The following is a 24,858-nucleotide window of genomic DNA, read 5'->3' as shown; positions in this document are numbered from 1 at the left end:
ATAAATTTCTAATTATTTGATTACTTTTTGTATTTAAATAAAAATTCAAGTAGAAGGAAATTCAAATTAGCCCCGTTAGTACTACTTTTATTTTTGTCAAAGTAATTATTTTAATTTAATTTTAAATAATTATTTATTTGTTGGTTTTGTTGAAATTAGGAAAGATCAGTTTAAATCAATCATATTTACCGACAAAAACTAAAATCTATAACATGAAAACTCATTCTGATTTTGTGTAGCCAAAGATGTAATTAATATATTTTAGTAGGAGTATATCTAATGAAAATCATATAATTATTTCATAATAGTGACAATATTAATGAAGTGAAATAAATGTGATTCAAAGTGAAATAATGTGATTGATCTTCTAACAAATTAAACTGACTGGATCAGTTATCGATTAATGCAGAGATATGGGAATATGAGATATGGTTGTTGATTTCATAAATAGTCAGTCAACAATTAGTCCATGTGAATTGTATATCCTTTACCTTAATATTTCCTGTATCTTAATCATATATCTTATGCTGTAATAAACAGCATACAGTATGCAATTTTCCTACAAAAAATTCTGTAACTGTTGCATAAAAGTGTTTTCTTTTACTTTGGCTACAGGCATGTAACACTTCTTAACATTTTTGTTACATCTTTAGAAATGTTTAGTATATTTACATAAATTTTTTAGGTAGGTTTCATAAGAAAGCTACCTATTGTAATGGGTACTATGATTAGACTTCCGGAACATTTCGACATGTCTTCGCGTTTACATCCCCCAGACCCGAAAACCACCATCAGTTCAAACGTTTATATATACATTTATATATATATATATTTTTTTTTCCCTCTTTCTTGTGGACACGATAACTGCCGTAATTTTCCGCGAATCACTTTTAAATTGACTCATAAAATATAACGACCCAAAATCTTGGTCGAGTTCATTAATGGGCAAAATCGGACCATGGAGATGGAAATGGGAGGTTTTTTCAAAAAAACAAAATATCGCTATAATTTTTTATTAAGTAAAATATCGAATTCATTTAATGTTCCTACTATTCTTTGTAAAAGGGCCTAAAACCTGTCTAAGTAAAGTCTTTTGATATCACCAACCATTGGCCCAGGGGGTGGAAAAAATTGGGTTTCAATGATAAAAAAGTCATACGTCCCTTAACAAGGACAGTATCGAATCGGTTTAAAATGATGGTTAGTTCTATAAACATTACCTAAAACCTTTGTTTGAAACATTTTTTACATGTCCCATACGGCAAGGGATGACTAAAATGTTACTGGAATTGTAAGAAGATATGCTTGTCGTATGCTAAACATGTGAAACCTTTTTCACATGCAACCATTGTCGTGTTGAGTAAATTTGAAGTTTTTCTTAACTTTAAGGTGGAAATCTTTTTTATCCCCTACTTAGCACCGGTGAAATCTATCTCCGCCTTCCGGCGTGCCGAAAGGGATTTTTTTAATAGGTTTCTGATAATTACTCTCTCAGAAAGATAATTATCTCTCTGAGAAAGAATCAATTTATTTAATTAGTTTATTTATTCTGCTAATGCTATCGGGAAATTTATATTCATACTTGATAAAAAGGTTTAATCAAGAATTTATTTTATTTTGTAATCTATAATGGTTAGGTTTAATAGATTTACGGTGTCCGTAATACATGCAAATGATGAATGTTAGCGTGCCCAACTGAATCTATCATTGATTTACTAATAGGAATATATATCTTAGTACTACTGCTACTAATAAATTTACTTTTATTCCTATGTGGATTAATTAATACATAATCAATTTTAATCTGAATATAACTAAATTTATTTTTAAAGTAAATTTATTTACAAGCATTAGAAAATTTTATATCGCTATTTACATTACATAAATTGAAAACTACTTATTAATAACAGAAAATTAAGTTATTTTCATCTGACGTTGAAAGAGCTGTTATAATAATGTCGTTTAAATACTGAAAAAATATACCATTAGTGGTTCATTATAGTCTATATATAATACTTATTTAAAGTTTAGACATCGTATTGCATCGTAAATAACATAAACATAAATGGTGTAAACTAATGTTTCCTATGTCAGAATAACATTGTAAAGCAGTTATATTTTAATTTATGATTGACAGTAATAAATTACCACCAACGTCATTTTTCATTGGAATATGAATAAGGAAAAAAGAAATGTAGTAAGCTTGGTTATTATTCCAAATATTACAGTCGAATATTATTAATATGATAATTACATCAAATAAAATAAGACGTTAGGCTATTTTTAGAAATACCTGTTTTATCAATAATTTCCTTCAGACTTTTATCCCCTCAATAAATGTATTGAAAAACGTTCTAACTTGAGTGATAACGTTATTAGTTACCAGCAATCGGTTCATTCATCGTTAAATTAATATATTCCTACAGTTGTCTAAATAGTATAAAAGAATTTATTTGTAAAATCAAGTAAATATACAGTATTACTAGTTGATATATACTATAAAATTACTTATAACATTAAAGAAAAAAATATGAGAGTAGTCTGTTAAATATTATTAAAAAAAATCAGAAATATTCAAAACATAAAAAAATAAACACTTTTTTCAGTAAACTTAGCCCCTTCATAAAGAATATTCCCAACAGTTATTTATATCAAAAAAAATACATATAAATAAGTCCAGAATCGCCATGTTATCAAGTTATAGCTAGGGAAAACTTTAGCCCTTATATTTTTTCCAATAGTAAAATAATACGTTAATAAAATCTTATAAATTTATTTTGTGGGATCATTTACTGATAAAAAAGAAAGTTTCTCGTTCTCAACAGCAACTTACCATAAAATACATCCATAAACACCAACACCAAACACACCCGTCCATATACACAAACATAAACAATATATTAGCGTATTTCTCGCTAGTAAATAAAAATTACAGCATTGTAAAATAAATCCATAGTTGTATCTTTCCGATCAGACGCAATGTTTCTTTCGTATAATACAAAAACGTTTTCAACAAACATTATGACTGCTCTTAAAGCTTCTTCTCAATCTGCATCTTGCTCCCATAATTCGTAAAATGATTGAGTTTCTTTAACATTGCATATAATGCGAATATTTTAGAGTTTGGCATACGCTCAACAATAATATTTGTATCAGTAACGGGAATTTACTTCATCCCATACGTTCTTTAGTCAACCGGACATGGGATGCTTGTTATTCATAGGAGATGATATGACTTTCGTGAGTGTTTCGTCTTTCAAGTCAGGTTTTACTCAACCGTTAAACTGCGAATTGCACCAGTAATAATATTTTATACATATTGTATAAAGATGCGACTGGAAACTCTTCCCAATACTGGTACCTGTCTGGTGACATATTTATTATTATTACTTTTTTTTTTTAGAAAAGAAGAGAAAAATATAAAATGCAATAAAGAACTAAAAGTTAGGTAATTTTTCGATTTAAGCAGCGAAGTTATAAATGATGAACGAAATACAAGATCAATAATAAAGGTTTACTGTTTAGCCCAAGCCAAGAAGCAACTTTCATGCATGAAATAAGATACCAGGAAGAATAAATGAATTATGAAAAACGGTTTTTCTTCATATTTACATGGGTTTATGGTTACCAAATTTATTCCAATCGAAACCTATAATGTAAGAAATGAAAATGATTTGTGAAGTTCTAAATGAAAATATTAAAAACAAGTAGTTCAGATTCTAACCAGAAGAAAAATGAAACTTGGAGTTTTTTTTATTAAGAACTTAGTCTTTGTTACTTTGCCAATGGAAGAAACTGCAGAAAAAAATAATTAAAATATAAAAAGTATGATCATAACACAAACTAAATTATTACATAATATGTAACTAACTAATATTTTGATACTGAGCATTAAACGGACAGTAGAAAGGAAAAAACTACTTTTACACAGAATTAGTTACTCGAAGACGTCTACTATTCTGCTACAAATCGATTTAAAATTTAAATTAAAATTTTTTATTTTCTGCACATAAAGTACATTACAAAGAAACAAAAATATAATTATTATTATTGTTGTCGTTGTTATTACCCAACGATTTTAAGCCCCTAAATTTACATAAAATAGTTTATACAGCAATTATAAATAGATTTTCTTGGTTTAAAATTTCTGTAAAATGTTACCTTATTTAATTTTTAGTTTTTCTAAAATTTACACTGACAAACAAAAAAAAATTGATTAAAAAACATTTTTACAATAAGAGAAGTGTCATTAAAAAAAAACATCAAATCTATTTAATCGCACACCGGTAGGGCCACATTCATTTTTGTCTTAAATGTAAGAGACCCATAATTTCTAGTAACTGTGTTATTTAAAAATTAAATAGAACTAATATGTAGAAAAACGTCTCATGAAATTTAACTGGTGCTTCTTAATTCTAATTTACTAAAATACATAAAATATACAAAAATAAAAGACCTTGTAATAAATAAAATGATAATTAAATGTATGAGTAAATTACACACTAAAAGTGGGAGTAAATTGTTTTAGTAAATTAAAAGGTATAAAGATTGCTTTGCTTATTTACATTGAATCTCATTATCAGTTTACTTTATTGGGTAGTTTGATTGAGTGATAAATTTATTTCTGTTGGTTTATCGTCAGAAAGGCTAAAGTGACTTTTACGAAATGTTTATCAAACTATTTGTTTAAATTAATGAATGCGTTGCACAAATTTTATTAATCTGAATAAAACAAAATCGTGGACAGTAGACCTCAATTTCTCCAAGCCGTTTAATCAAAATAGATTGGAATTCAAGCTGGATTTAAAAAAAATACACAAACTGAAAAGAGAAAAACTAATTAACCAAAATGTTTTTCAAGAATATTATACATTAAAATAAGAAAATTATATATATACATATATATTTTATATATATATAATATTGTAGTCTTGTACAGTCTCAGGTCGACCATTTTATGAGATGTGTGGTTAACTGAAACCCAACCACCAAAGAACGCCGGTATTAGATCCAATACTAGATCCACGGATCTAGTATTCAAATCCGCATAAAAGTAACTACCTTTAATAGGATTTGAACCTTAGAACTCTTGACTTCGAAGGCGCATTCAGCACTAGACCAACCCGATGGGTCCGCTTATTGGTCACTAGTTCAACAGATTGCAACGTACAACACATTAGGAATAATAATTACAAGAGATTGATCCCGTAAGATTAAAGAAAAAATATAATTGTTTTTGTTTTAATAAAAAATTATTCTCCTTATATTATAAAATGGTAAGAAAAAGGCGGAAAACATGAAAAATGCAATAACTCTAGACCTAATTAATCTACTGGGATCGGCAGTGGCTTAAAAAACTTGGAGAATCAAGTTACACCTAATAAGGCCTCAGGAAAAAAATTTTCCACAACTCTGAGTCAAGATATGAAGAACATTGGTTTTCCTATATTGTAATATGGTAAAAAATATGCTGAAGTACTGGGGGGGGGGGGGGAAGCGGCCAGGAGGAGCGCAGCCCTCTAGTTAAATATGATTTAAATATTTATAGTGTAAATAAAAAAAAAAGGATTGAATATTTTTAATAAGGAATAAACTTCATTTTCTAATCATGATTAAAAGCATATTCATGTTGTTACTGGGTGGATGTAAATGTGAAAAAAAATTGAGCAGCCCCTTAACCGTTTATAGGCGCAGAATCACATTATCAGAGATCATATAGTTACATCTTTTTTTTTTTTCATTTATATTAAAATTAATATAATTCCTTTTCTTATATACATTAAATGATATATTTTACTGAATATCTACTGTATTATAGAAATTTTTCAGTAAGTTATTTTATTTATTTTTGACATTTTACTTTTTCATTGCATGTAATACGTTCAAATTTTCTTCCAAACGGTTCTCTTTACTTTAAAATATAATTTATTACTAAGGGTTAATCAAGCTTTTCTTTGAAATGTCAGGATTTAGCCAGAAAAATTGCTTTTGCTCTATTATTACAGATTTAATATATGAAGTGGTCTAATTTAAGAGGTTCATATAATGAATAGTTAATTTTTAGATCTCTTAAAAATAAATTTTCAGTTTAAACTAATCATAAAGGAATAATAGCTTAATTAAAAAATTTCACTTCAACTGATTACGCCAGAAATCATTTAAAATAAAGTAGTTTCTAATCATATTAATAATAATTATCTTTGTCGTTTAAATGAAGAGTTGCCCGCATAGAATTGTAGGACGGTAAAAATAGTTATGTTTCCTTTTATAAACGTGCACAAGGGGTTGACTATAGTAATAAGATCAGAGACCCTTGCCTATTTCATCAATGAAACGTGAATAGACAGCTATAATTAGTTAAATTGGGAAATTATCAGTTACGTTGAAATCTTTTATTGAATAACCCGGATTTGACTCTTCGATTTTTAAAATATAAAAATTAAAATATACATTGTATTAAGATACTAAAATAGTGTAAATGTTCACAGGGAACATTAACATTAAATCAACATTACAGTAATAGAAAGGGGAAGTTCTATTACGATTCTGTAGCGCTGTGAAGGGAGGAACACAATGAATTCTAAATGTTTTGTAATTACTGGTACAACCGAGATCTGCTATGACAGCTTCTTAATGGAAATACTAGCTTAAGAATCATTCACAAGAAACACAATTAAAAATTAATTGAACGTAATTCATCAAAAATTTGGTTTACAAGGGATAAGAAGTAATGGTTTACACAAAGAAAAATAAAACGAACAGTTCACAATTATTGAAAAAGCATTTTTATATATATATGTATATATATTAAAATCCAAAACTACAACATTTTAAAAAGTGTTCTAATATTTCATTAGATCTATATGAACGTGTGATTAGAGAAATAAAGCAAACAAAAAACATTTCTAATTATCTTTAAAGAATATATATCTTCTTTAGTTTAATTAGATATATATAAATATTTATATTTATAGTATTTTTCTGTAAAACAGACAAAAAAAAACTTTATTTCTAAACTAAAGTCTAGTAAAATATTCTTACTCAAACTCTTTCAAAAGTTTCAGCTACTCTCCGGAAACTTATATTTTTCAGAACTAAAGGAAAAATTCCTAGAATGTTTATTAAAAGATTCCTTATAAAGGAATTTATCGACAAACAAGAGCCAAAAGATGTTTCGCTTTCCTCAGTCAAATATAAAATTTTCATTGGACATTATGTCGTACATTCATAACGAATTACGAATTTATAATTGATTTATTTTATTATATAAATATATATATATATATATATATATGTGTGTGTGTGTTTTCCCACATTTTTTTGTAATGTCATAGAATCACTTTAAACTAGTTTGATGCAATTTTCCGAGCAGAAATCTTCTCAATGAAATTGGCTCACGCAATATTATTTTTGATTTTATCCCAGATCCTATGCTTTGAATTAGGCTAACCAAATTCAAGTAATAAACACCACATCTTCAGTTTTAGTTCTCAGTACAAAGAACAGATAGGATACTGAATTTCTGGTTGCACTAGCAGAGCAGTTTAACTGCATCACATAAATATCAAGAATGTAGTATCTAACAAAGTCCTTAGGTTTTCAGAACAAAAAGCGGGTCCAGCCAAAGATCACGAGAAAGAAAAATTCAATAATATCGAAAATAAGGGAAATACCGTGAAAATGATGAAATTAACTAATAATAAAAAATAAACTACTTAATGGAGTACATTAGGTCCTTTCTAGGCAATAGGAATATATCCTACTAAACTTCTACGGTAAATTTTTATTTAATGCCAGCAGCATATTAGCAATCAAGGATTTCACATAAGTTCAAATATCTAGTGGAACAAATTAGTTTTCCTAGTGACCCATCTGAAAGAAGGCTTTGGTTTCCTTAAAAAAAAAACCTTTCTCACTAAAATGTGGTATGTAGAAGCATACTAAATTATAAGTCGTTTAGGCAGATTTCATCTGAAAATTTTTTCTCATTTGTTCCTTTCTTGCTTACTTTTTACCTGATGATTACCGCACTTATCTTAATTTTATGCTATTAGTCTTAAAAAAATTATTTATTGAATGCAATAAAATAATTTCAGTTCTTTTTTTTGTTCATGATACCATTTCTCTAAAAGCTTACATAACATTTTTTAAGTATTTTGATGTAATACCCAACACTTTTCTTGTTATCAGTACATTTCTTATTAATGTTTTCCTACCTCCGATGTTTCCCTTACACAATTTAATCTTTGTAATTCTAGTGGATGATTAAGGTAATTTTATAATTTCCTTTATACTGCGCTGATTTAAACATTTAACCTACTTTATTATTTGAACATTTATTATTTTTATATTTGCTATATTATTCGTTTGGTTGTTCAGATCGGCGGTTCGGAGCATATTTTTCATCTTGAAATTCAATCACTCTATGGAATTCATTAAATTTTTTATTTTGTGTAACACAATGATAAATTAATTGATAAAAGTTAATACAAATTTTTTATTGCTTTACTTCATCTTACGAGATTGTACCGGTATCGGCAGAAAGCTTTTAAAGAAATCGTAGACATTTTTTAATTGTCTGTAAAATCGTGGAAAATTTTAAATGTGTTCATCACCTTATATGAAAACCTTCAATATTCAATTTATGTTGCAGTTATGTGTGTCTTGAAAGGTATCGATGTAAAGTAAAGCCACGTGTCAAATCTAACGGTAAAATTCATTATTATTTGTAAGATTAGGATATTATAATAAGTTTACTAAAAAAATAAATTTAAAATATTTTTTTTAACGACACCATATTTCCAAATTAAATTTTCAAAATGAAAAAATAATATTGGTAATAACGTATAAAATGAACGCAAACGTAGAATATTAGAATTCAAGTAGGAATCGTTTCATTATTATAAAAAAAAAACAAATGAAAACTAAAATAAAATCTGAGAATAAAAAGTTTAAGTGGAAAAGGTGATTTTCGGGAAATCAATAAAGAATGGAATATAAAGCTAGAATAGAATAGTGAATTTCAATAAGTACAGTATTTAAAGTAAGAATGTAATGGAGAAAATAAGAAAACTACCAACGAATTTTTAGTTAACTATTTGAGTCAATCTAATGTAAGAAAAAGGATAAAACCGTTAGTAGGTAAATATAAGAAAAGACAAAAAATTCCCGATTGAAAGGAAAAGGAGAATCGTGGGGAAAAAAGAGTTGGAAGTATCAATATAAGAGGGAGGATATTTGTTAGAATGGAAAGAATGATATCGTTTTCTTGAAAAAAGGTTGAAGTAAGGGAAAATGGGCCTAAAAACATCAAACGAAGTGAAATAAATCCAATAAGATTACTAATTAAGTTTTGAAATATAATTTTATATATATTAAAGAGGAATTCTTAAAACACAAAAAAAAAAATTAATATACAAAATCTCTAATCACATTCAATAAAACAATGCGGTAAGTTAGTTAGGTATAGTAAATGAAATAAATCATACTGTGAATTTTATGTGAAAGTGATACGCTCCATAATAAATATGCTTCATAAAACAAATAGAAAAACGTTTATTTAAAACCTAAACTTAGATAGTTCTTTGACTGTTAAAAAAAAATCAGTAAAAAAAAAAAAAATAATGTAAATATAAATAGTTATTATTGTTTTGATTTTAATCCCAATAAAAAGTTTACACATGATTAAAATGTTCTAAATAATTATATATTTCAAATTTAGATCATTCCCAAAACTTACTGCACGCTCCCTTTTTGAGGTAGGCAGATAAATTACATCAAAGAAAGGTAAATACGTTATAAACCTTAAACCAATCATAGTAAGAACCCCGTCTCAAAACAAAATGTTAAAATAGGGGAAACAATAAAATATTCTCACTATTCAACACTCAAAAAAGGTTTAACCAAATTTAATATAAAAACCGGTTATTGAAAACTCGTCTCCTATCGTTGTTCAACAATGAAGTTTCTCCTTCATTCTTGATAAATTATCCAACCATTATTAATTCTTGTTTATTTAAACAATTTTTAAAATAGTCCTATATAATTAACTAATTTTATGACCAGATCCAGATAATGCTGGGCTACAGTTAATTGGTCTGTTCTTTTATATTTATAACAATACAATTGCTCCTTATTCCCAGTTAAAATTTTTTTTTATTTTTCAACCCAATTTTCCTGTTTACAAAGACTTTGAAAATTGATAAATTATCCGTCGAAATGACTTTGCACGGGTATTTTTTTCCTGTTTAACGTTTCTGAGGATTGAGATCAATTTACTAGCTCTAAAGAATTTTCAATATGATGGGAATTATCGAAAAAAACAAAAATTCTTCTCCAAATAATATTCCAATTAAACTTGCAGGAAACATTCAGTTCTCTTTTCGCTTTCATTTCTAGGCTACCTAAGCAAAGATTGTATAGGAATCCATATAGTGGTTACCCATTGTTGTTCCATGTATTTGTTTATAAAAGTCGTTATTATACTGAAATTGATTGTATAATTGAAAAAGTCGTTATTAATTTATTTTATTAATTGTTCATTTGTTTTCTTTCATACAGAAATCTCTTAATTTTATTGCAAGAATCAGTAGATATAGCCGATTAATAAGTCTTTCAAAATGTCCATTGTTTTCTTAATTTGAAAGTTGGGATAGATCGAAGTCCTTTTGTTATTTTTCATTATTCAAAAATTCCGGCTAAAAACACTTATTTTTATAAAGGTTTTTTTTTAGATAAAATTTGATTGCCAATTATCACTATTTATTACTAGTTTTCTGATTTTTTATTTTTTTTATATACTTTTTCCATAGTGTCTATTGATCATCATCATCATCATTATTATTATTTCCCATTTCCACAGCTTTTTGCCGGTGACATTCTCTAACTCGGATTAATTTATACCAACAACATTAGGCTTACTACTGTTGACTCAGTTCTTCCGGGCAACATGGCAGGTATCAATTATCATGCTCCTTTGCATTAGCACGTGAGTCTTCCATTGGATCTTCAGTTTTTCAAGAATGTTGTGCAAAGTAGATGGTATTATTCCCTCCGCATATATAATTATTGGGATTATATAAACTTCTTTTAATTCTATATTTTCTTAATTTCAAAGCAAGATCTGTGTATTTCTGCAGCTTCTCACTGTGCGTAATGTTGAGGTTGTTTCTTGGTGGGATGGCTACGTCTATTAGGTACGCTACTTTTTCCATCTTGTCAACTACTACTACATCTGGCTTATTAGAGTTAATGGGTTTAGCTGTTATGATTCCTTGGTTCCAGAGAATTTTTTCATTTTTGTTCTCCAAGTAGGAGGCTGCTTCGTAAGTATAGTAGGGCTTATTCTGAAACTCTAACTTGTATCTGTTGCATAGTACTATGTGTACGATTTTCGCCACTTTGTTGTACACCCTGGTGTACGCCGTCGGAGCTAGAATCGGACAGCCAGTGATTATATGTTCTATTTTTTCATTGTATGTCATACGTAGTCTACATTTGCTGTTGACATTTTCTTTAAGAATAAATTTCTTAAAACTTCTTGTTGCTACTACTTGATCCTGTATGTTACATATAAACCCCTCCGTCTCAAAATATAACTTTCTTTGCACAAGCCAACTATTTGAAGCTGTTTTGTCGACTCCTTCTTGGTCTAGGTGATGCCTATATCTGTCATGCAGCTCTTTCCTTCCCCAATATAGAATTTTATCTCTTTCTTGTGTTCTACTTTGTTGGTCCTGTTTGGTAGATTTAATGGCGTGTAGTTTTGGTCTGCCGCTACGATGGCTTGGAAGAAGGGGTGCTGCTTGTTATAGAACAACCCCTTAACGTTTCGTACTGTCCTTAGTACAGATTTTTAATATTACTCCTTATTTTTATTAAGTACCCTCTTCCACCTTCCTTTCTTGGTAGTTGAATCGTTCTTTTGACGACTGGATGTGGTGGAACTTTTCTTGGTAGATTATTTTTTTAGTCAGTCTGTTTAACTCGTCTAACTCTATTTCGCTGCACTTTATTATACCTAATGCATACGTGAGTACTGGTACTGCACATTTTTGTTCACTCCTTTTACATTATTTCTCCCATTAAGTTCCGATATTGAAATTAATTTTAACCTCTTTACCTACATTTTCTTAAGTTTTTCTTTAATGGCTTGGTACTCTATTTTTATTGTCTGATCGCATTCTAGGTACTTATACAGGTCCTCTTTTTTCATTGCTTTTATGCTACCTTGGATCTGCAGGTCATAATTTTACGCCTGGTGGAACTTTCCCTTCACAATGCAATTTATCTTGCATTTACTTAAAGCTATATTTTAATGTCTTCGCTGAACATTTCGTCTAGTTTGAGCAGTTGCTGCAGCTGATGTTCAGTCCCTCTCTAAATCTTTAAGCCGTTCATATAGAGTAAGCGTGTCAGTTTGTAATCTCCTTCTCACGATTTTATACTGTAATCGTACTTGGACTCCTTTAGTATGCTTTATAACGGGTGAACAGTCATACAGAACCAGAGCAGACTTAGGGCAGCCCCTTGAAATATTCCTCTATTTACGTTTATGGGTTCTTTTTTTTTTGCCGCACTGTTTGCGATTAGTCGTATCGTGCTCGAAGTACTCATTACATGCCTCAAGAACCTAATCGTCTTTTCATCAACTTGGTAGGTTTCTAAGATCTTCGTCAGCCATGAATGCGCCACGCTATCAAATGCCTTTTTATAGGTTATTTAGGCCACCTATAGGTTCCTTTGGTGAATCGGGCTTGTTGTGTGGTTACCGTATCTATCATTATTTGCTCTTTTTTCCCTCTTGCACATCATTTCTGTTCCATATTGAGAACTTTGTTGGTTTCTAGGTGTTTGTATATTTTTTTGGCAATAATTACTTTAAATAATTTATATGTTGTATCTTCATACAACATGTATGAAGATGTGTTATCTTCAGGCATGTTATGGGGATCTATACTGAGCTGGGTCTTTCGTGTTATTACTTTTAGGTAAAAGGAATGTTTTCCTTTGAAGAAGGAGAAGTTGTGCACTTTCTCCGATCCTGGCTATTTTCAATTTCGTATGTGCTTAACTGCTTCCCTTACATCTTAGAGTGTGATGTTGCAATTCATTGCTTAGATGTTTCTCCATTTTTCATCTTCTGCTTTTATTAAGGCGGCATTTTGTTATGTTCCTAGTTACTCATCCGGATGTTCCAAAATTCTTCCACTTCTTCTTGAGTTGGTAGTTCAAAGTTGTTGTTTTTCTCCTCTGATAATTTTCGATAAAATAATTTATCATTTTGTTCAAAGTTTTTATTTTTATCTTTTCTTCTGTTTAACTTCTTATATCATCTTAATCGTGTTGTGAGAGCGGCTAGTTTCTAATGTATAACCTGCATTTCTAACTTCGTACGTGCTAATAGTATTTTACACCTCTTGTTTTATCCTTAGTCTACTACTAAGGTCCTAAGTTTGTCCTTGCCTGTACCGCTTCTAATTTTCAGATTTCTTTTCGTATCTTTTCTATTTTTTTTCAAGTCTTTTGTGCCAAGGTGGGTTAACATTTTTCTTGTTTAATTTTGGTGTCGTTAATATATTTTGCGAGTTGTGTCTTATAATAGCTACCGCTCTATAATAGATTAAGTCGTTTATTTCTTCTAAACTATTACATTAAATGCTGCCGTTTCTATTATTTCTGATATTTTATGTTCAATTACTTTATTTACCTTGTGTAAGTGTTGAGATATTTTTCCGATATAGCAATTTAGGTAATCTTGGTCGTTGAAGGGGTGCTATATCACCGTATCCCATTAGAGCTTTTTGGAATTCTTCTCTTACTTGTTCCTTAAGTAGTTTTGATTTATATGTCTAAATAAATTTTGTGGAGACTCTTGACTTGCGTTTGTGTTGCGATCACTTAATGCGTTCTCATTATCGCTAGTGTTTTCGTCGACATTATTTGATGTTTGTCTTTCTGCTTCTTGTGCTATTGTTGATCTTGCTCATTCCTTTGGTTCAATGTTTCTTTGACTTCGTTCTTTATTTTCTCTAGTATATGTATTCGAATCCGGTTGTTTTTCTCAAGCTAAATTTAGCTACAAGGAGAACAGTACTGGCATATGCAAAAGTATATTTAATTAAAAATATTGTCATAAATAAAAAAATAATAATTATTATTATTATTTAACAAATGAAATGATCATCAAATTAAGTCTTTAAGTAATATCTTTTTCTTTATAGAATTTTTTTGGAGTGTTATCTTATTTTCTATCAAAATTTTTTCATCTTTAAAACTGTAACATAACTCTGTAACTGTAAAATTACTCTTCTTTGTATAATGTTAAAGTGATGTGTGGGTGAGGGATGACAAAACGTTGCTTGAGGGAAGTTAGAATTAGAGACGTAACCTTGACTGTAGTTTGTTTCACACACAATGTAAGTTATTTGATATGTTGTATATAAGTATATCATAAAGTAAAAGTTTTGTGAACGTAGGGGATTTTATTTATGAACAAGTTGAGTTAATAACTGAACAAATTAACTAAAGTAATCTAACAACGGTGAAAGTTAGTAAACAATCATTTATATCATAGGAACTTATCCTCTACTAGTCTCCGGTCTGAAAAACCGTAAAATTACCTTAAATCCCTTCAATTTGAACGCGGATTAATATAAGAAAAATTAATATGAAAGATACAGTATGAAACAGTCGGGTATGCGTAGGCTGTGTGCTCTTTTAAGTACAGTGAATTATTTTTTCATTTTCTATTTCGAAATAAATCTATAAATTCTCAAGCACAAACATCCTTTATTAAATTTTATTACTTTTACAGAATATTGAAACATACTTAGTTTAATAAAAATCATTTTTTCCTATCAAGTAAAAAAGGAAATCAAGCCAGTCGGTTTGGAGGTTGTTATAAAAATTTTAATATTTAATTTGCAACTAATCTCATCTCCATTAAAATTTATTACTTTTATGATTTATATAGAAAAACTATTCTTGAAAAATTTTGATTTTTTAAAGTAGTACAATAATTCTTTTGTTAAATACTGAAGTTAAAAAACGGCTCATACACAAACTCAAAATACAAAAGCTCTGAATGATAATATTTTTACATTACATTTGAAATTAATTTATCATTATTAGAATTTAAAAAAATAAAATAACAAATTTAAAAAAAAAATACAAAAAGATTGGTTGTAGGGTTGTTTCATTTATATTTAAAAACCGGGCTGGTCTAGTGGTTAACTCGTCGTCGCAAATCAGTTGTTTAACAGGTGCTTTTCGAATTTGAAGGTTCTGGGGTTCATAGCCTAATAAAAGTTAGTTGATTTTAAACAGATTTGAAAAGTAGATAGTGGATAATACCACTGGACTTCGGTGGTTGAGGTTCAATTAATAACACATCTCAGGAGCGGTTGGCCTGAGTCTGTGTATGACTAAATTTCATTTACATGTTGTACATCATCCTTATCTCACTGGGCCGTGTATGGGATTGTTCACTAGTTGAAAAGATTGCAACGTACATATAAGGAAGAGAGAATTAATATTTAAAAGTTTATAAGACATAATAAAAAAAAACTGTTTTCAGTATTTTTTATTATTCATAATTATCTGCTTAAAAATGATAAATTTATTTATTTTTTTAAATTCTTGTTTTGATTATAACCTCTAACAGAAATAAATAATTAGACTAATATTAAGAAATGAATCAAAACACCAACGAGCCGGGGAAAATAAAAGTTGAAATTTCAAATAATTTTACTTAGAAAAATTATTTCAAATGCATAAATTTTAACATTAATACATGTTTTTCTGCTACTAATTTTTTTCACATCATAAGATAAAAGCAATCACTCTTGAATAACATATTTCTTACTTTTATTTCATGATATTAAAGAGTAAAATTTAAAAAAGTAAGTTCGGTTTTAAAAAAAGTTTGGTTAAAAAATGACAGATTGATTTTTGGTTAAAAATTGTAATGAAAATAAAATATTTGATTAATTTTTCTAATCGGTCTATATTTTCTCCAAGAGGTATAGTTTACAAAAGATTTTCAATTTGGATGGTGTATTTGAAAAATGACGTGTTTAGTTTAATAAAAATTATGATTATAAATCAATTTTTGTAATTAAAATTACTAAACATTATTGCAACAGCCGGCAGTTATAACATTATCTTATCATCATTTTAGAACAAACAACCGAATTTAGAAGAAAAAAATTACTAATAAACAACTGAAAAATAAAAAAAATGTTGAAAAATCTGGCTTTCTGGCCTACTGTATAAATTGAAAAGGAGCTTTCCTCAACCGTATTACTTGATCCTACACAGCTACCTGGAAGGATGTTTTTCCCAAGCGAGATACAATCAAGACTTGTTTGAATTCTTTGATATTAGGTAAGGTGTTCCTCAGGGCTCAGTTCTGGAACCGGTTCTACACTCGTTCTTTACAGCGGACCTCCCGACAGCACAGAACATCGCAGTTGCATCGTTTGTGGATGACACGGCGATCCTGAGTGTGGAAGCTGTACCTACCGTAGCTTCTGCTAACTGCAAACTGTACTGGATCTAATTATCGGATGGCTAGTAAATAATTAGAAGATGAAAGTTAATCTGGCTAGTCTACACATGTTTACACACGTTTGCGATGCGAAGGTCTGACAGCCCACAATTTCAAATTAATGGCGTTTTCATTCGGCATGGCAACGGCATTTTCAACGGCGTTCGTTACCTTGAATCGCGTCGTATTACGTGAAGGATTCATGTCAGGGAGAAAAGGACGCAGTTATCATTAAGTTTGTTCAGGAATATCTACTGGTTATTAGGCATGGGGTATCAACTATCATTTCTAACAAACAACTGCTATACTCGGCGGTCCTGAAACTGATTTGAGCCTACGGAAGGAATCCCACTGTGTAGCACAACAAGTAAGGGTAACATCGAAATCGTATAACGATTTCAGAACATACTGTTAAAAAGTATAACAGAAGTGCCGAGGTTTGCAAAAAACACTGAAATACACGATTGTCTGGGATTGTCAAACGTTCGAGAGGAAATATGTACAAGATAAATTTACAAAAAGGTACAAGATACAAAACGAGACTGAGCAGATATGTGAACTGGTCACGGTTAACCTCCTGGATAACAGCGAGGACGTATAGCGCCTAAAGCGAATGGATATATTAGATTTGTAAATTTTCCGAAATTTGGGGTGAATCAGCTATCCTAGGGTTGTGCATCATCAAAATTCTACATTTTATTTCGCTACTTACTTTGATTTACTTGGTTTCACTATTTCACTTTTTCTATACTTGATTTGTTATTTCTCTTTGCGTGATTAAGAAGAATATTTTTTTTTTTTTTTTGCTTGCTTTTTTATGTTCTGAAATTTATCAATGTTTCTTGGATTCTTGTTTGTACATTCTTATTATACATTTACGTATACTTTATAAGATATGTAACATATGCATACATGTATATTTCTTTGGAGGGATCAATGGAAACGCCTCTCTGCAGGTCTTTTTTTTTGTATTCAGTTTTACGTTTGGTTCCGGTAAATATGAATCAACTGTACCTTAAAAATTGCGACAAAAAGTATACAGTAATTAAAACAAGAAAAAAATATTAAAAAAATAAAACCTAAAAAAGATTGATATTTAACTTATAAATTCGAATTTCAATATCAAATTTCGAATGATTAGATTTTGCTAAAAAAAAATTAATAAACTGTTTATTTATCATTCGTACAGTAATAATCTTAGTCAACATATAAGAAAAAATGTATTATGACATATTTAACCACGAATATTTCAATGCAATTTTATTAAGACAGATCGTTTTATAGAAATATGGTGATTACCGAATCTTGAATAGATAACTGTGCTGTCCTAAATGAACAACGAGCACAAATCGTAGCTTTTTACATATCCCGTATGCTAGTATACAAAGTTTGTTAAGTAATTAGATATTAATTTATTGCTATGTGCCATATTTATTTATTTGAAGATTAACGACAAAGATATTAGGACAAAATTCATATTATTTTGTGTAGAACTGAAAAAAAACCCGTGATCATCGGGCCAAAGCTTATAACTTTGTAGAATAAAAGACCAACATTTTTAAATAGAGTAGTGATGAATATGCGTTGTCATAGTGATATTCAGAGTATTTTAATAGAAAATTAGAAAAATTCAGATAAACACTCGGACAGATAAATTCAGACACTCGGTAGTAGTTTTGTCATGTAGTTTTTCTTCATATCTGTTGATATGAAGAAAAACTAGAATTAAAACTAGAATTTAAAAAAAAAAAACTTTAATTCATAAATTTATAAAAGTGCATATTATCTTTTTTATAGGAACAGTGTTATTTTATGTAAAATAATAGAAATAACAGATTTTAAATAAAAAAACAAATTGTTTAATTAGATTCGACTCGAAAAAAGTATAATTAAAACAATAAAATACTGTTTTCCAGCTCAAATTTTCAACTTATTAACGTTGCAATTATGTAATCGTTGCATTTATAAAATCCGGTAGTGAATTGTTAAGGAAATCAAGAAAACACTTTATATTACATAAATAAATAAGCCTACAAATAACCTACCTATAGCATCACTAAATATAATACCGGAATAAATTTGCATATAAATAACAAATTAAGAAGTCAAATTGAGCCTGTATAAGATGGATAGTTGTTTGAATAATAATAATAATAACAATAATGGATGTAGTATCACTAATAATAGTAATACAGTTAAACTCAAACCAGACAAAAACTGTTCAGCTGCTCACTTAACCATTTTTGGAGCTCGTAGCAAACAGGATGGTAATCCATCTTGCCCAGCCCAATGAGTTAACATTCTTTTATAATAAAAAATTAAAAAACAGATTAGTTGGATAAGAATAAATGAAATGAGTAGTTTTAAACTTACTTTAAAATGTAAATTTTGAAAACAACTTGTAATTTATAATATGTTATATACGATGTATGTAATTAAATTGTATTTTATCTAATAAGAATCGTTTGGAATTTAATAATCTTATCACTAATTAATGTCAGGTATTTTGAAGAATGTGATATAAATAAACAGTTGTAGCAGATTATAACATCTGTATAAATGGATTGTAAAATTAAATTCTTCAAATTAATTGAAGAATTAAATTAATTACATACACATTTATATATTAATTGAATGGAGTATATAGTTGTGCGTGTATGTATGAGTTTGTTTGTTTGTTTTTGTATAATTCCGTTTTATTAAAAAAAAATATATTTTGATTAGATTTCATTTTTATTTTTTTATTTTAATTGTTTATCTGAAAATTACAAAATTATCCTAACCAATTACTAAAAAACTAGGAAAGTAATCGTACTAAATTTTTTTTTCTTTTTCCTGTTAAGCCTCCGGGAATTACCGTTCAGGTATTTACATCAGAGAAAGAATGAGGATGTATGAGTGTGAATGAAGTGTAGTGTTATACACTACTCAGTTCGACCATTCCTAAGATGTGTGGTTAATTGAAACCTAACCACCAAAGAACACCTAATCGGTGTCCACGATCTAGTATTCAAATCCGTATAAAAGTAACTGCCTTTACAAAGATTGAACCCTGGAACTCTCGACTTCCAAATTAGCTGATTTGAAGAAGACGCGTTCACCACTAGACCAACCCGGTGGGTCGTACTGAAATCCTAACTGAAATTTAAGTTAGATTAAGATTCTGGTGGTGTCCTGTATGATAATTTTTTTCAGTCTTCAGCGGGACTTATCCCCGAAAAGTGTATTAATTATTGTTATTATGTATTATGGTAAAAGAACAGTTTTACCTGTTAAAGTAAATACTACTTTTCGTTAAGATAAGAGTAAGTTCCGTTAATCTTTTTTTCCGTCAATAAGGACATAATCTTAACAATTTTTGTTACGTTATTTTGTGTGAAGGGTGGAGTAAAATAAAAGTTTATGGTTGAGAATTTATTTAGATTTTAAACCCAAATTTTATTTACTTTTTTTTAGCAAAATATATCATAAGGAATAAATGTATTTTGATTAAAGTACACCTAAGAATTTTCATGTTTTTAAATATTCAGTACTGAAATTAGAAAAGATATTATGAATTAATAGCAATATTATTTAAAAGTTAATTTTTTTCGTCTACTTATTTTTATATCATTACATTTCTGTATGCATACAAACACACGGGCAAAAATAGGCAAGATAAAACCAATTTTTTTATAACATTCAGATAAGGTTAGGTTAGAACTAATTTGGAATCCTACAATTTTATTGGATTTACTTGTGATGTAATCAGAAATATCTGTTAAACGTAAATCACGTTATTAGTCAACTTAAGTAAAAAAAATGGATAATAATAAACTAATTAATAGTTATGAAGTAAAAGAATACTAAAAATATATAATTTTTAAAGAAGATATTTAATTGTTAAATTAAGCCAAAATAATTAAAGTTTATTACTATTTCTTTCATTGCAGTAATGCAAAGAAAAAAAAAACATTTCTAATTTTTCCAGCTGGTTTCTTCGTAGCGTTTTTTCCCAAATTGTGTTGTGTTAAATTTGAATAAAATAATAATGGACGCAAAGTAAATATTCTATTACGTTTAGCAGACAAATTTAAACATACAATATCGTTTTTTTTATTTTTTTGTTTAAAAAAAAAAGAGAGAAAGAGTGAACAGTATTTTTGATCAAATAGAATTATAATAGAATAAACACTTCTGGTAATCCCTCATGGAATTTTTATCAGGTGTTTAAAAAAACATTAGCGATTAAATCACTATCTTTTGCATGGAAGTTTGTGATAACGAATTTCATATCCATTTTACGATTGAAAGTATGGTTTTTACTTTATTTGGAAACTTATCGATATATGTGATTGGATTACCAACGTTAAAAAAACTGTCAATTTATTAAAATATATTTAGGATTAAACTCTTAAATGTCTTTGATATCATTACCGGGAAAATATTTTTTCTCTGTACATGTATTTTTGAATTACGAGTCAGAAAATAATTTTTTTTTCTGTTCATGATCAATTATAGAGAATGTAAATTAAAAACGTTGCATTTATCCCTGAGCTAAATTCAAACCCGAGATCTCCAGAATGAAAAGTTGAAATGCTAACACTACATCTTTTCAGTGATTTTAAGTGCTTTAGAAATGTTTCCATGTAAACTCATAAAAGGAATACTTATAAGTGGACGTATACATTACATATATGAAGCGCAAGATGCAATGATTAAATTATGAACAGTACTATGAATAACATTAAAAGAAAAAAGTAAAAATAAATAGAACAATGAAATAATAAGAAAAAACAAAATCAATGAACTCCTAAAAAAAAAAATAATCAGATAAAGCACAATAACACTTGAGGGAAGAAGTTGTACTAAACGTATAACGCAGTATCTCCCTAGTCTAACACATGAAGTCGTTTTGGCCGTCTAATATCATCGCTGTTGTCCAGTAGGTTCAAAGCCAGACGGTTTTAATGATTTTTTAGCCTTAATTTATATTTCGAATTTAATCGTTGAAACTTCTCATGAACATATGGTAAACTTAGATAGTCATGGATCTAGCTGTTCCTCAAATACCACGGTGCCTCCTTTATGCTACTAGAGCATAAATTAATAAAGACCGAGTCCCAGTTCCCGGAGTGGGGATACAGGGACGGCATACCCGGGCCTTATAGATCCTATTCAAGGGGGGGGGGTGTTGAGGCGGGCGCAAAGTAAGATCCTACCGGCGGGCCGAGACGTGGAGGCCCGTCAGAGTAAAGGAGACCGGCCTAGGGTGATGGTAAAAAAAAATTAATAAATTGATAGATTTATTCTGGAACCGCTGGATATTAACAATGTTGCTTCTACATGTCGTTAACCAGAGTTGGATACTGTAGATCCTTAAGAAGAGCTCTTTGTACAGCAACTCTTTGTTAGACAATGATAACTGAGACCTTCTACCTAGCAACCAATATCTCGTTTGAATTAATGTTAAGCTTTTTTTTGTTTTCATGATTTTTTTCATGTCAAACGACGCTTCAGATGTAGACGTACAAGGTCAGCATGCGGGATCAAAACGTCATTTAGGTGGACGCATGGGCAGTTCCCTCTTCTCATTGTAAACGTCATAGTATGATTTGATTTCACCGTATTAACGTTTATTTTCCATTTAGTCAACTACTTGTCGATTACATCTAACACAGATTACCATTCATCCGAAGCTTGCGTTGGGTCATCATCGACCGCCAAGAACGTGTCATCAACAAACGAAAGAACAGTGATATAATCTAAAGTTGAAAAGTTTGCAATGATAATGGAGTACAAAATCGGACCCAAAACTGAGCCTTCAGAAACCATCTGACTGATTATCAAAAACTTAACCTGTGAAAAACGACCATACCGGAGTTTTCTTTTTCCTGTTTAGCCTCCAGTAATTACCTTTCAGATAATACTTCAGATAATGAGTGTAAATTAAGTGTAGTCTTGTACAGTCTCAGTTCGATTATTCCTGAGATGGATGGTTAATTGAAATTCAACCACTAAAGAACACCGCTATCCACGATCTAGTATTCAAATCCGTGTAGAAATAATTAACTTTACTAGGACTTGAACGCTGAAACTCTCGACTTCCAAATCAGCTGATTTGGGAAGACGCGTTCACCACTAGAACAACCCAGTTGGTGACCATACAGGAGCTACGCAGCATTAAGTAAAACGGTTGAGGCAAAATCATTTTCAGATTATAAAATGGACAAGGCAACAAGAACTTGTCGAAGTCCTGCCAGACATCCGAAAAGGGTACCAAACAATACTTCTTCACTTCCAAACATTTGTTGATGACATTAATAATCCCACGTATTTATTCAATAGTGGATTGGCCAGTTCAGAAACCAAAATGATGGTCAGTAATAATATATTCTTCCTCTAAAATACGTCACAGTCTTCTAGGTAATACGCAAATTAAAGTGACATGAGTAATATTTTATTTATGTTTGCCAATATGTGTAAAAAAATAAATTAATTATTTCACTATATTTTAAAATTATAGTTAGTTTGATATATTAGAATAAACAAAATATTTCCATAAATATGTTTATTTTTATGGTTAATTGTGAAAATAAATTTATTGAACAGGTACAGCTAAATCCGCGTTTCTTAGAAAAATCTCTTCACTATAACAGTACCTACCTTTATACGTTCTGTTATAGCAAAACCCATCAACTAAATATAAAAAAAAGTATAAACTAAGAAAGATTAAAGGTGAGATTTTACATAAAATTTTAATGTAGCTGTTAAAAATGAACTCTTTCATAAAACCAATTGCATTACTAAAAAAAGAGTTTTGAATAAAAACTTAAGAGTTTTAAAGATTAAGAGTTTTAAAAACTAAAAAACTTAAGAGTTAATGCACTTTTTTGAATATGAAGGAAAATATTGTTTAAATGAAAGATTAATGTAGCATAAACCTATACACGTCCTCCTTCTTTATTAATTCTTCACTAATCTAAAATCTGTCGTATTATAAATTAACCACTTTTAAGACTTTCTTCGTATATTTTCAGCAGCTGGTATTTGAGTTTTGACATTTCTGATGTTATCTTGTTCTTCTAGCTCAAAACAGCTAGTTATAAAAAGAATTTATGTATTTCATTATTTATAATATTTCAGCCAGTCTTATTCTAGAATTGTAACACTGTCTTCTATTTTTAGTAAGTGTATAATTAAATCCAGCCGCAGAATTTTACTGTAAATCGATATTTATGAGATGATTTATTGTGGGATCATTATGGATAAGAAATTTACATGAGATCTCAGATTAAGATTATATAATATTTTATAACACAGTATAATCTTAATTTTCTTTATTCAACAGTCAATACGTATTTTTAGTTAGACAAAAATAAATATAGATTTCATTCAATAAATGTTTAAATTTATTTATATTATAACAACCATTATTTGTGTATGTACACGTTAATTTAGAATTAATCTTTACTAAATATTTCTTGAAAAATTAATAAGTAAATAATTTTTCAAGAAAGAATAGGAAGAAAAAAGACTAATTTCTAATGAATTTAAATATTTGGTACAGAATAGGAATAAGTTTCATAAATGCTAATTAAAATGTTTTTAAGTTTTTCTTTTGACAGTTTTTATAGAAAACGAGATAATTTTATTTAGTTTCTGTAGAAATATATATAAATATAGCATACAAACTGAAAGTTGGAAATGTTATTTATGAAAAATTAAATCTGTTTTATCATTATAAAATCAATACTGAAAATTAGTGTATTACAACATGTAACCATGTTTCTTTTTTCTTTTTACAATTCCAATTTATATAATTTATTTGAAGTGATTTAATTTAAATTTGGCTTGTTGGTTTAAATTTTTAACTTTATCGATTTACTTAATATAAATACCTTATTTATTTAAATTGTTTTTATTAACATTTTCATGATTATTTCTAATAAATTATTACAATCCACTTACTTTTTTTTACTGCTATAACAATTTTTATAAATATTATTCTTACAGAACCTTTGGATATGTTTTTTTTTTAAATCCGATGTTGCACTACTTTTATTTGATATCCCACTTAGTGAGTTTCAAACAAAATTTTTATTTTTCGGATAAGAGAAAAATAAATGGTGTAAACTGTTCACTATTCTTTTTTTCTAAACTGATAATTCTATCAGTATTATATAGATGTTAGAAATAAATCAATTAAAGAAATATATATTATATCAAGCTACACTGGTACAATAAGAAAAACATTATACCACGTACATATATATACACTAGTCTTTCTGGAGTAATAATGGTAGTGTAATACGAATATTTAAATTTGA

The 24,858-nt window shown here is 28.8% G+C and overlaps 1 protein-coding gene across 1 annotated transcript in view; it reads left to right on the top strand.

Moving 5' to 3' along the window:
• Nucleotides 1–24,858, top strand: part of LOC142320294 (lachesin-like) — an 884,028-nt gene that overhangs the window by 244,844 nt on the left and 614,326 nt on the right. The window lies entirely within an intron of this gene.

The sequence above is a fragment of the Lycorma delicatula genome, chromosome 2, assembly GCF_047948215.1.
Source record: "Lycorma delicatula isolate Av1 chromosome 2, ASM4794821v1, whole genome shotgun sequence".
Taxonomy (NCBI): Eukaryota; Metazoa; Arthropoda; class Insecta; order Hemiptera; family Fulgoridae; genus Lycorma; species Lycorma delicatula.
The sequence above is the reverse complement of the archived record's forward strand: the minus strand, read 5'-3'. Positions and strand labels throughout refer to the sequence as shown.